This window comes from Strigops habroptila, chromosome 1 (assembly GCF_004027225.2).
Source record: "Strigops habroptila isolate Jane chromosome 1, bStrHab1.2.pri, whole genome shotgun sequence".
Taxonomy (NCBI): domain Eukaryota; kingdom Metazoa; phylum Chordata; class Aves; order Psittaciformes; family Psittacidae; genus Strigops; species Strigops habroptila.
Window position 1 is genome coordinate 111,970,672 of NC_044277.2, and position 14,223 is coordinate 111,984,894.

A 14,223-nucleotide genomic window follows, 5' to 3' on the forward strand; every position below is an offset into this window, starting at 1 on the left:
AGAAAGAAAACAAGAATTTAGAAACAATATTAAAACAGGTTGTTAGCTGAAAATCTTCTTTCATGAAGCTCCTGCAGTCTGGAATTGTTTTCTTCTACCTCATCAAATCTCAATGTAAAACACATTCTCCATCCCTGCTCATTTCCTTTATACCATTTCAGCATATATAAAGAAGTCATGTCCTGAAGAACGTCATGTACAAGGCTCATATATTCATACTTTAACAATATATTTAGAACATTGGTAGAAAATAATAATGAATCACATCTACGCATTCATAAATGCATTCTTGCCAGTATGTCCAACATTTCTCTACTCATGGAAGTCCTGATTTTTGAATGTTATGCTAATAAAATGGAGACTATAATTGCTGATATTTCTAACATATATTACTCATAGTTCCAGGATCTTCTGGAAGCTGCCAGGTATTGAGGGAAATAGTTGAGTCCTAAAAGTTACATGAATTATGTATTCCTTGTATGAAATTTCAGATGATCCAATATTTGTTATACCCTATTTGCTATTCATCATTTGCTATTCATTATACTTGTATTTATAAGTTTCAGTTACCCAATCATGGAGCACAGACAATAGTGTGTGATTTGGTTGACCAGTCAAACACTTCAAATAGTGAATAGATGACACTCACGATTTGCGAACAAAAAAATAGACTGAAATCTGTTCACATAAAACTGTTCAGTGAATACTTACAAATAACAAATGTGTTGGTAGAAATCAGGATTGTTTCCAGAATGATTCATGAACTGCAAAACGGCCAAATTAGCAACAAACACTATTTGCAATGGATAATTCAATCAGTCATAGATAAAAGAGAATTCAGCAGAATCTGTGATTCTTCTCTCAGGAAATGTTGAGTAGCGTTTTCTTTCTCTGCTCCACCACCAAAGCTGACTGGAAAACATGCTCTTTTCTTGCAGACTTCAGTCAGTATGAGATGCTAATCTTAACATCATTTTACAAACAATTGTCCTCCCTTTCTTGAGTCCCCAGGTATTTTTTAATCACATTCATTGGCAATAAACTGAGGCATGACTGCATTTATTAAACCTGAAAATCCATGCCTGTTTAAGTACCTAAACAATCAGTTTTGATGATACTTAAATTTAGAAAGCTGGCTTAACTGCTTTTGGGCAGCCCTAGGAAGATGGTGTCAGGACTGGATCCTCTCCCCCTTTCAAGGTTTGCAGATTATCTGTGAGTGCCACAAAAAGACCACATGAGTTCATGGCTGCCCTTTGTCTGTTCAAGCAATCAAACTAGTAGTATAACTGTAGTCCAGTGGGATGTCTGATGGCTGAACTGTATTGCATAGATACAAACTATTGTGTAGATTTAGCAACTCTTTTTGAATAACACTCTAGCACAGGAAGCAGGATTGACATTCCCTACTTTTAGCCATGTCAGGGATTGCTCCATTTAATCATCTAGGTTCCTTCAATGAAAAAAGGGAAAATTCATCTAGACTAAGTCACCTGGGTCAGCAGTGGCAACAGACAGTGGTAGGAGACTGGATGATGAGCCTTTAGCACATACAGGAGGAGGAATTCGTAGGGTGGTGTTAGAAATGCCCAGTACCCTACATAACCTCCAAAGGAGTCTCCAGAAAGATGTGGATCTCTCCTAGGCTCTGTGTCATACATGCACTGGTGTCCTGCATACCCTAAGTTGTAGAAAATTGCACTACATGTCACTAGACAGGCAAGCAAATTGCTCTTTTACATTACATAGGAAAACAAGGATGTGAGATTACCTGTCTCCCACCCGACCACAGCTTTCAGGGCATGCAAGTTATGGGAGATGCTCAGGTTACTTCTTACACCTCTTCGCTCAGCTGTTTTCCTACATATATTGGGTGTTTCTTCTTTTCCTCACTAGCTGGCTGTGCCAAGCTACAATGCAATCAGCAGTAAAACAGCCATTCAAAAGTGGGAAGAAGTATCACAATGATCTGATTGATCAAATATTTCTCAATTTATTCATATGATATGTACAGTTCCTATTTCCATTTCCTCATAAACTACTCCATAATCTCTTTTATATATGACATCAAGCTGTAAAAGCTGTATTAATTGTCCTGCTTCTTAAACTGTGAGAATGGTTTCTTCTGCTACCCACAGTTTAGATACATTTAGATTATGAGAAAAATCTGCTGTATATTTCTAAATGTTCTCTTTGATGTGTATAACTATGTTTGTTAAGTAACAAACACGTGAAAATAGAAGGCAACAGAATGAAGTACATCAGGACAATACTGAAAAATTGTTCATTTTAGCTTACAGCCCTTGTCACAATGAAATCTCATGTTGAAATTCACATTTACATTTGTTTATTTATTATTTTAATCTTGGGAGGCTTTAATCCTTAGTCCTGGAAATGCAAATAAATTTAATGTCAATTATTTGCACACCTACTTCATTGTTTGGTTTTTTTTTTCAATATATCTGCAGTCTATAACTTAGCCATGCAGCTTTTTCTCCTTCCTATTTTTTGGTAACAGGAACATGTTGCTGTTTTACAAGCCTTAAGAGCTTTTTTCATTTTTTTATTTTTTCAGATTAATTAAAAAAGGCTTACCCGGCTTGTACTAGAAAAAAACAGATGGGATGATTCTGTAAGCAGAGTCATTCATTTACATCAGAGCTTGAAATGAGTGGGGCTACTCAAGTGCGTCGTTACATAAGTAAAGCACAGTTTGGACAGCAAAATAGACTATTACAGCTAATCAGATGTGAATACTGGGAGTCCAAGAATGACCTTAGGTTACCAAATCTGGCAATGTGCTTTTACCCACCTTAGTTGAAAAGTGTCACAGAGGAAAGCCTGAATGTTCACCAGAGAAACTCTTTAAAATAGAAGCATCCTAACATCTCTGAGTCACAGAGATTTACAGAATGCAAAGAGGTCACAGCGTGGTCATCCCCTTGAGGAAATCTGAGTAATATAAAAATTTTCTGCCCTCTGACTTGACTGCATGGGTGGCTGAGCTATTTTACCACTCAGGAAGTCTTGAACAGCAAAAATGCTGATCAGAGGACAAAAGTTGCAGTACTGTTTTCCTTCCCCACTCAGTTTCTTTCACGTTTATTTTGATACTGGGGGTTTTAAATTGCATGGAATGATTTCGTTGATTATTTTTCCCAAAATGTCCTGGAAAGTAAATCCTATAAGACTTGTGAAACAGAAAAGTTTTTTGCTTAAAAGACAAAAAAAAAAAAAAAAATGTGAAGGAAGCAGAAGGTAAATTAAGTTTTAGAGAAAGAAAGAAAATAGAAAATGGTATAGCTCAGCCATATGTAAGAGGACGTGAGTGAGTGCTCACACATGTACATTCTTTGTCAGTGTAAAAATAATACCTAAATATATGCAAACAGATCAACTCGCTCAGACATTCATGTAGTCATACAGGGATACTAGCACAGGCATACATTTTTGCATACCTTTTCCATTACATAAAATTATATATAATCTGGCACACACTATATCATACTCATTGATCTAACTAGAAAACTTTTGGTTTAGCATCATTGTTTAAACATTTCCATAGTTTATTTCTGCTGGAATATGGTGCTCCTGAGAATAACACAGAAAGAGTCATACTAGGTAATTGGAGGTGGTGCGTTTTCTGAAAGTGATCATATTTGCTTTTAGTTGAGTGCTTTTTCATCTCAGTGCATTCCCAAACTTATCCACAAATTTCTTGAAGTATGCAATTCTTGCTAGGGATGTTTAAGAATGAATTAAAAATGTAGAAGTGATAAATTCATTAAGAGCTCCTCAACAAAACACAGCTATGGATACAGCCTAACACCTAATTATCTTCTGGCTCCTGTTCACACATTTATACATGGTAAAGGCAGAGTGTGGAAAAACTTGCTGAACTGGTTCCTTGGTTAGGCTTCTTCCCATCTACCCGTACACAGGTTATATCTTGCCATTAAGGTAAGATTTTTGGGAAAAGGAGTATCTCTTGACTCAATATTTGTATGACAGCCAGCACAGTAACTACTGCAAAACACCAGCAAAGGGAAAATTCTTACTCACAAGGCCATAGTAAGCTGAATGCAAAAACAACTGTTCTGGCTTAGGCCAAGATTAGCTGAGCGTTTTTTGTCCATCAGTATCCACAGGTGAAAATCCAAGGAAGAGCAAATACATGTATTGCTTTGCATATTCAGACTGAAACTATTTTCAGCTCAAGGATTTCCCCCTCTTGATGAGATTTCCCTATTTAGTAATCTCCAGAGGGTGATTCTTGCAAGTATTTGTCCAGCTGCCTATTGATATGTCAATTTTACACACAATGCCCTCTGGTAAGCTGTCCCACAGGTCCATTGCCTGACTCATGGAGAACCACCTCTTTCGTTTCTTCTGAACCTGGCCCTTACGCATGTGCATGGTGGGCCCAGTTCTCAGTTTTGGTAAAGAAAGTGAGCTATCAATCTTCATGTCACCCATAATTACACCAAGCTCTACCAAATCCTTTCTAAGTTTCTTTTCCAGGATGAGGAGCTACAGGCTATGTAGTTGCTATTTGTGCAGAAACCATTTCAGAAAAAAAAAAAGGATCATCCCTCTTGCCCTTCTCTGGACCTTTTCAAATCCTAATACACCTCAGAGACCGTTTTATAAGTAGAGTTGGAACTGCTTTTTCTTATGTGCATCATTTTACATATATCTACATTGCATTTCATCTATCACTGTATTGCCCAGTCACTCAGTCTTTTTAATACTTCACAGTCTGCTCTTGTCTTGCAAGTCTGAATAAATTTGTAACATCAGCGTATTTTCTTACCTTAATGTCTACTTTCTTTTTAGGTCATTTTTGACATTTATCTCTGAGGCAGTTCTGGTCTAACCACCTTGTACCTATCGCACACCCTCATTGTGGCTGCAATAGCTGTCCGTGACCTGGACTGGGGTGACATGGTGACCTGGATCAGGAAAGTGACCTGAAAATTTTGCTGGGCTATTTTTAAACGGGGAGGAAAGAAGAGCATAAGCTGATACTTCTGTCAAACATGGAAGCTTGCTTTTCCACTGACTCAAAGGCAAAGCGAATGCAACACTCGCACATTTAAACCTTTACAACCACTGTACATCATGCCCCTGCTGACAAATAAGATAAAGGGTAGGGAAAATAAGAACAGGTATGTGTATTCCTACTTAGATTAAACATTCTCATGTGTGTATCATAAGGGATTAGAGTTTAAAAAAAGATGAACTCTGTATAAATGTTAACCATGGGATCTTATGAGGGAGAAGTTGCAAGAAATGTGAATCTAAATGAATATGGATTTAAGTATTTCTCTAAACTTCAAGCATCTTTATGTAGACACCTAAGCTCTTCATGCTAATCTCTCTTTAGCCAACAAAGATGGGTATTTTTTAGGAAGCAGTTCAGACAACCTCTTTTGCATGTCTAGATTGGAATGGATTCAATGGCCGTACTGATTACATCGCCACTGACTGTAAAAAAGCTTGGGACAATTAGTTCAAAAGTAGACATCTTCTGGTGTTCTGAACCCCACCTTATGTCTTTCCACCTTGCTTGTGACTAGAAAAAGTTAAATAATTTATAAACTGGTAGTCCATGCATTGATACAAGGTCTAACTCCATGGTTAAATCTTTCAGCTATTTCTCAGATCACTCTGTAGGTCATCTCTGTCATTCTAGGACATCCAAGATAGACATCACTACAATATCTGCAATTTTTCTTCTCTTATCACACTTGTCCCAAGATATTACTTTAAAAATCTGCTCAGCATTTCTAGCATGAACTATTTACATGTTCCAAGCTTCAAAAAATGAAAAGCTGCTTCAAAATGTCGACAGCAATCTCACTGGCACCTGTTTACCCACAGCTATTTAAGTAGCAGAGCCATTTGAAAATAGTGACCAAAACTGTTTAGTAATAAAGAAAAACACAGGGTGTTAGAGTTTTTCTCCATTTCCTTCCCTGATTCAAAATCAATAAGTGAAAGCTTTAGAAAGTTATGAACTACTGAAAACAAAGGACTGGAATGGAAAACATTACACAAAATTAATTATAGTGTTCACTGTTGCCATGATTGTGATTTACAACACATATCTCTCTTTGCAGTAGGAAAGACATAGAACAGGATATGAAATTAATTGGAGAGCAATATTTTTTCTCTGTATGTTTTTCTGAGTACCAGCTTTCTAAAAATTCCGTCTGTGACCAGTTTCCTCCTATGTCACAACCACACCGTGAGTAGTTTTGTGTTCTAATGTGAAAGGCATTAGATAGCACACGTGTGTCAAAATAGGTGGTTAGCTAGCCTTCCTCAAGGCAAGCAAAGGAAGCAGAATAGGATGCTGAAAAGTGGAACAACCTTAAAGCTGTGGGACATCTGGCTGCCCTGTACGAGATGGAATCAAGCAGCTGCTGAACTGTCACAGGAATGCTGCATAAAGGCGCACAAGATTTGTCGTTCCAGATCAAACTAATGGTACCAGTACCAGATGCTTCAGAGGAAGACGTAAAACTTCCATAACAGGCAATTATGCAACAACATGTTGGAGAGGGAAGTTATTCCTTTATGCCTCAGACATTTAGCATATGATTTATATCCTAGAAGAATGTGGATTGATGTCCTGGAGAAACCACAGTTAGCATTATAATTCATATAATGGCTAATCCTTTCTTTTGAAACATCTACATTCTTTTCTACATGTTATGGTAGTTGTGCATTACTAGGAAAAAAAATATGAAGAAATACTGCAATCAACAAAAACCAAGAAGATGAAATGATGTAAATTAAAATACAGCCAAAAAGACAGGAGTAACCTCAAAAAAAATATGACACGTGTTTTCTTTTTTAGCCACATGAAGGCATTAAGAATGGCAGAAGTACACCTAACAAAGCGAAGGTTTAAGCATCCAGGTGTGAGGTTGTGCAGGTGGGGGGAGGTGGGAATGAGTACTGCCAGTTGGCTGGATAAGGTCCTCTTTCCTTCCCTGTGTTAAAGCTGCTAACAGCTACGTTACCGCAGAGGGGAAGCACCAACAAAGAGGCTCTCAAATCCAGTTTTCTTAGTGGTTAAAATATATACATAATTTTATGATTCTATTATTAAAATATACCTTTAAATCCCATTCTTCTCAGAGGTAGAGATCATATACTCTCATCATATGGTACACAGTCTGGCATTACCTTTGGGCAGGTTGTAGTCCAAATTTTGGCCAGGCCATTAAGCTGCTTCTGAGAGCTTTTAAGTGATAGACCAAGCCAATAGAGTTATGATGGCTTCTCTAAAGAGGGCATTAAATCTGCATTGTTCAGGGTTGCTACAGTAGGCTGAGCAACTTTTTTCTCTCTCAGAGCCTGAGCATGTACACTAAACTATTTATGTTAAGAAAATGCATGCCAGGATCTAAATGTTTGCTAGGGGCATGACATGACAGGCACACATGCTACAGCTGTGTACATCCTGCTGCTGCCAGAGACTGTATTTCATTTTAAACTACTTAAAGAAGTAGTTTAAGTTTTATGGCAACCCACAAAGTGCACCAACATATAAACACATTCTCATCTGAAAGAGGGGGTTTGGTCCATGCTAGCACTTTTGAGACAGCATAAAATAGTAAAGATACAAATGGCAGATATCCATTTAAACGTAAGCAGACTGAACAGTTAAGCCACTCAAGTGTTTCTTAGATTATAAAAATATGAGGAACCACTGTGCTAATCCAATCCAATCTTTCTGAAAGACATCCTGTTCTGAGTTACAGATTTCCAGAGACAGAAGTTTCACCATAATCCTTGTTAATCTTTTTCAGAGGTTAAAAATCTTCTTTATAAAATTAATGTCTTTAAATATGAATTTTTCCAGCTTCAGTGTCCATCTACTGCATCTTATTATGTCTTTGTCTGTTGAACTGAAGAACCCCTAATTATCAAATGTATTTTCTCCATGGAGATATTTATAAACTGTGATTATGTCATCTCCTAACCTTTCCTTTGATAAACTAAACAGATTGAACTCGTTGAGTTTATAATCCTTGTTTTCTTGTCTTTTAACCATGCCTGTACTTCTCCCCAAATTGCTCCCTTCCACAGTTTGTAGACGACTTCATAAGACGGTGAACCCCAGAACTGCACCTATTAATGTAGTCACAGCCATACAGATACAAAATATAAATAAGATATAACAGTCCAACTTCTCCTCAGTCTTCCAAGGATCACAAAACCATATTTGTTCAGTTATGATTCCCTGTTTACATTTTAAGACCTACCAGTTAGCCAGTTCTAATAAACTCAATGTGTGCTGTGTTGATTTTTAGTCATTACAATTTCTTAAAGAAATGTTTGCTGGGCACTGAGATAAATGCCTGACATAAATCTGTGTATATTGTATCATCAATGCTATTTACCTTTATTAACCCAGTTTGTAATCCCACCAGAGAAAGATATGTGGTTGGTTTGACAAGAACTATTTTCGTAAACTCATGTTGATTGACATTTAATATATTATGCTCCTTTGGAAGTTGCAGTATCCCAGTTGATACTATTTCATAAGGAATTATTCTATCAATCAGCTGCTGAAAGATCATTCTGTCCCTGTGGAAATTCTGTGGGTCATTTTGTATTAAGTTGATTCTAACTTATATTAAACATATCTCAGACTTTTGTCATATACTATAACGCAACAATCACTGCGAACAGTCTGCCTTAGACAAGCAAAATGACTGGGGTAAGAATGCAAACACTTCACTACAAATTAAAATAAGCAGGTGGTCATATCTAAGCCTTAGGCTTCCAGAAAATCAATCTTCCCATGTAAGAAAAAATCATTGATCTACAGCCTATGTGAGTGTGTTTATTTTAAAAATATGTTAAATACGTTACGATAACATAGGTCAGTATATGAAAGAACGCATTAGACCCAAAACACCTAGATTTATCCAAAGCCTATCTCCTAGTAATAATACTGTACTAGTAGATAAAGAAAATTCCCATCATTTATTACAAAACGCTTTACCCCCCAAAACTCATAAAGGCAACAGAAATAATAATCGGTATTCCTGACCTGAACTGCAATAAGCAGAAGTGTGATAATATGAAATGTAAACAAAAATTCCAAAGTTCATGTAGAATAGGTTTGGACATCAGTAGTGAACTGTAGGACACAATAACTTGACCATATGATCAAATTCAAAATATATTGATGGAAAGTTACTGCCTAGGTTTTCCTGGTGTTCTGTAGTCCTAAAATTAGAACAGTAAGAACATTGTGCTTTAGAGCGCTATAGCATCTAGTCTTTAAGTTATGCATTCAGGTCTACTATATACCCAAAGCACTGACATGGATAATCCTGTAAGAAGTTCTCCCTAAAACACATGATCTGATGAACTGGAGCTTCTTAAACTTGATAGTAAGAAATTACAGTAACAGCATGAGTTTCACGACCTCCCTCCTTGATCCCCAGGGTATGGGCATGGACTGGTTCCATTGCTGTGCTGAGCTATCTCTGAAAGCTAGGTAAAAAACTGTTTCTATAATGGGTTCTTTTAAAACTGACTGGAGAAAAAAATGCTATTATTCCTTACCCCTATTTTCCAGAACTTCCCCAGGGTCTGGGGCATTAATCTAGAGTACGGGGTTCTGGGTTCAATTACCTTCTGTCTAATGAATTTAGGCCCTGTTTTCCCAACTCTCTAAGACACCATAGTCATTAAGAAGAGCTTTGGGGGTCTTATGAAGAGTTGTTCTTGTTCCTGCATGCTGAAGTTCTTCCACATCATGTGACCCATTTAAATAACAAAATGGAAAAGAGAGAGATGACCCTAAGTCCCAGGGTTTGAATTGCTCATAGGAGTGTGTAATAGTATAACATTATAATAAATGAGAGTTCCCTAACCCAGTCTCTATTGTGTGGTACTTGCTTTCCCTCTTTCTCAGTAAATGTTTAAGTTGGCCATATAAAGCAGAAGAGCCTCAGGATGGAAGAATGAGGGTATCCTCAACTTCCCACTCAAGTAAAGATACATTCCAGGAGACAGGAGATAAAGGGTCAAATCTACCTAGACCTGGGAAGAAGCTGATCTTCTGTCCTGGATTGGTGTTCTATTCATTGATGAAAAAGGTCACTTGCTGCATTCCTGTTTCCTGATGTTATTAGAGGCAGATCATCTGCTTGGTTTGCTCTAGAAGGCACTGATTCTTGTAGGAGAATCAGTGTGAATTATGGCAAGATTTAGGCCAGGGACAGGTCTTGAACTGTTTTGCAAGTCTGCCTATGGTGGGTATTTAAGACAATCAGGGAGGATTAATCTCACCAAACTTGAGTTGACTAACATGTAGCATATTTAGTCTAAGCTGTCTAGGTTCACTCTGTAATGGATGTGAAGAAATAGATTCTGTGAGAGAGCAGGTCAATCCAGCTACCATATCAATGACACCTTGCTCACATACCTGTTTTGCTCCACTGGCTACACAATCCACTTAGATTAGACACTTAATTTTTAATGGGTCAGTTAAAGCAAAATGAATCTTACTCTTAAAACCATAGATACACTTCAGGTTTAAAGGCCAGCTACTGAAAGAGTTGTGGAGGGAATTTGTGGATCTGAGTACCTGAGATGACCAATCACACCTAATACTCTGGTTATGCCCCAGTCTTTTATGGTTGGACTGAAGAAGAAAAATACCTTGCTTATTTATTTATTTTGCAGAAATTCAAAATCATCTGTTTTGAAATCAGATTGCAAGTCCAGCAGTATGTGTGAAGTGTGGCTCCTGTTTGCTGTCACATACAGCTTTCCTGTCCTTTCCCTTTTGACTGCACCAGCATAATCCCAAGAAAGGCTTCTTTTAAGAGCTTAACTCCACCGTTGAGGTGTGCTTATTTGTGCCAGTCCCAATGTACTTTTCTAAACTTCAATTCAGTTATCAACATAGTTGACCCAAAGCTGACCTGAAGGCATAAGATAAGGTCCAAGACTACCTAGCTAGAAGCAATCAAAATTTCTTTCTATTAAAGTAAAGATAACCACTTATTAATTGAATTTTCTGTATCCTTGTCTTATCTCGGTGATCATCAGAAATGTATCTGCTCTGACTGCTGGCCACTGAGTGGTAAATTGATTCCTTTCCTGGCTTGCAACGAATGACAGTAGAGAGTGACTGCACAGATGAGAGGTACCTGTGGAGAATTTCCATTCTCCAGATCTCCTGATCTCTGAGACAATCCATGATTATAATTTTTTTATATTTTTTCCTCGGGGGAGGAGGATAAAACTGAAATGAACATTTTTGATTTTGTGAAAATTTGATTTTCTATTTAACAAATTATTGTGACAAATCATTCCCAAATAATGTCTATTTCTTTCAATTATAGACCAATTTCTTTGTTTTTGTGGTCAAGGTTGTGAAAAGAGTAAAACTTGGAGCAGAAAAGACTCATGCCCATACTTCATTGTGTTGTCGAGATTTTGTTCTGAGACTGTGAAAAAGTACCTGAGTTGTCTATAGTGGCTCTTGTATCATTGCTGTCTATAATAAAGACTGTCTAGTAAATACCATGCATGCATGACCAGAGCTAGTGATAAAGAGAAATAAATAGGGTGGGATCAAGTGCTGAAAAATCTGAAAGATTCTTCCAGCACTTTTGTGTTTCTAAGCATCATTGCCAAGGCCTGTAATTACATACAATAGACTCTTGCACCTGGGTTAATGGCATAACCAAGTCTGACAGCCAAGCCAAAATTGACATGTGGCATAGACTTAGTTGCAAATCACAGATACCCTGAATCAACTAGTTTCCAGAGCTATGTTTGCAAACTATCCAGGACACCAGCTTGACCCCCATCAACTTTCCAGTATGTTATAGATAAAAAATGAAGAATGCAGAGCTTGAAATTAGATGTACAGAGAACTGACTCCGCTGTCATTTTCTGATACTGATAAAATCAGATACAGTACATAGGAAATGCTTAATCTTCTTTCTTCCACCTCTTATTTTAGATATAAGGAAAAAAAGTAATGTTTTCTAGTGCACATTAAAAAAGGCAACTCATTTTCCAACTAAAACAAATATTTTTCTTAAACCAATTTTTCCCAAATATTTGACCGGAGCAGGCTTTACAGTTCTAAAGAAGTTTAGTCAGCTGTGCAGACTGACTTTTGAAGTGTAAAATAAACCTTTACTTAACAGATGTCAAGAATATGACTTTGTGAGATAATGACAGGTTTTGTAATAGGTTGGTGGTGGTTCTTTCTAAGTGGAATGAATGAAGTTTTGGTGCCAGCTCTTTAAAAAAATGACAACATGATTATTAACAATTGACTGGAATTGGGAAAGAAAAATCAACAACAAAACTGTCTGTACTTCTTTTTTGTATGTTTGGAAGACACAAATTGCTCACTAAATTGCACAGAAGTACCACTGTCTTTAAAGTTGTACACTCTTTCTTCATTTGGGAGCTGCATTGGAACTGAAATCCAATGCCCAGAAAGACAAACTTAGACCTAGTCTTGAGACATCAGCCAAAGCCTCTTCTTTAGGCCCATCTTCCTCTACAGGATCTGATATCCTGATTCCACATGAATTTGATGGCAATTTCAAGAGATGACTCATCCCTCATCCAGTCAAAAACAGTTCACTGTCCCACCAGTTCACACAACTTTGACTTCTAGGGAGAGAAAAGGGGGTCCTCTACAAGAATCATGACTTCTACCATCTTGCCAGAAAATAGGGCTGCTCCTGCTGTCAGCACAGTTAACAGCACAAGAAGGATATTAAGAGCCCTTCTAAACATTTCACACAGAACCAACCCTTTGCTGTGCAAAACACCAGCAGTGAAGGCTTGGAAAAGTTGATGCACCTGAGGTGAGTGGCACTAAATTTCCCTGCTGGCTGAACCCATTGGTATTTGGTATAGATTCCAGCAAACTTTTTCATCCTCCAAAAATAGCCCTGTGGACTGTCACGGTGCCGTCTGGTTGGCTGCAATTGTTCTGTACTGTCAGATGGAGTATATCATCCTAACTGGAAACAGAAATGTGATGTTATTGCAGGATTTGGAGCAAAGATGAGGGACATTTTTGTTTCTTGTGGCCCCGCTCTGAACTTGCTTGACAGCAATCAGGAGCTGCCCTAGGCAGACCTGAAAGCAAGATTTTTCGCAGAGGCTGGGACTCCATTAGAAGGGAATACTAACATGGACATGTGTACTGACTCTTCTCTTGCTTGCTGGCCTTATGCCCAAGAGCCAGACCTGCTTCTATATATATCAAAATTTTTGAAGTCCCTTGGGAACAGCTCTCCTTTGCCAGTGAAACCACGTGTTGCTCATCCCCCTGTCAATGCTGTACTGCCAGCTCCCAGCCCTGCCAGCTGACACACTGCTGAGGCCAGCAGTGGAGAGGATGGCCAGCCATTCCCACCTGCCAGTCAGGTCACCCAGGGACCAGCGATCATCACCTCTCCTGCTTTCTCACCAGCTTCCTTCAGACTGGCCCCTCCAGTACTTCTGCCTCTCCAGCTTATCTCTATTTCTGCCCATTTTTATTTGGGATTGTCTTCTTCCCCTCAGCTCCTCACTGATTTGTTGAAATGACATATTTTATCTCCTTTCATCTTTATTGCAATTTTCTCTGCTGTTTCTCAGATTCCCCTTCCAAGCTTCAGGTTCCTACGAATCCTCTGCAGCCAGTTTTATAGCTCTCCACACATTACTTCACCTTTCCTTCCACCCTCTCAATTCACACTTGAAAGCAACAGAGTGGAGTCCTCTCCACTCTGTTGCTCCTGATTTCCCAGACTACTATATCTGTGGGTATTCTGCACAGGGATGTGAGGAGGAGAGGGATGAGGTAAAATCACCAAAAAACCTTTGTACATGGGTACAAATGCCATTGCAAGTTCGAGGTTTGAGAGGTCAGGTATTTAAAAAGTTACCATTAATATCCAGGCCAAATGTTATTCCAAAGCATCTCTTTCCCTCCCTCCCTCCCTGAACTGCTGTATTTACTTCCCAACAGAAGCTAATGAAGAATAAGAAAATACTTTGCTCTGCATAGGAAATTAATGCAGCAGGCCTGCAGTGGCTTTTCTGAAGCCCTCCTCATCTACAATGACAATCCACGTAAGGCCTCTGTAAATACACACCCTCAGCATTTCTGCTAAATGCATGCTATTTACACAATAGCCCATTACAACAGCCCATCTGTCAACC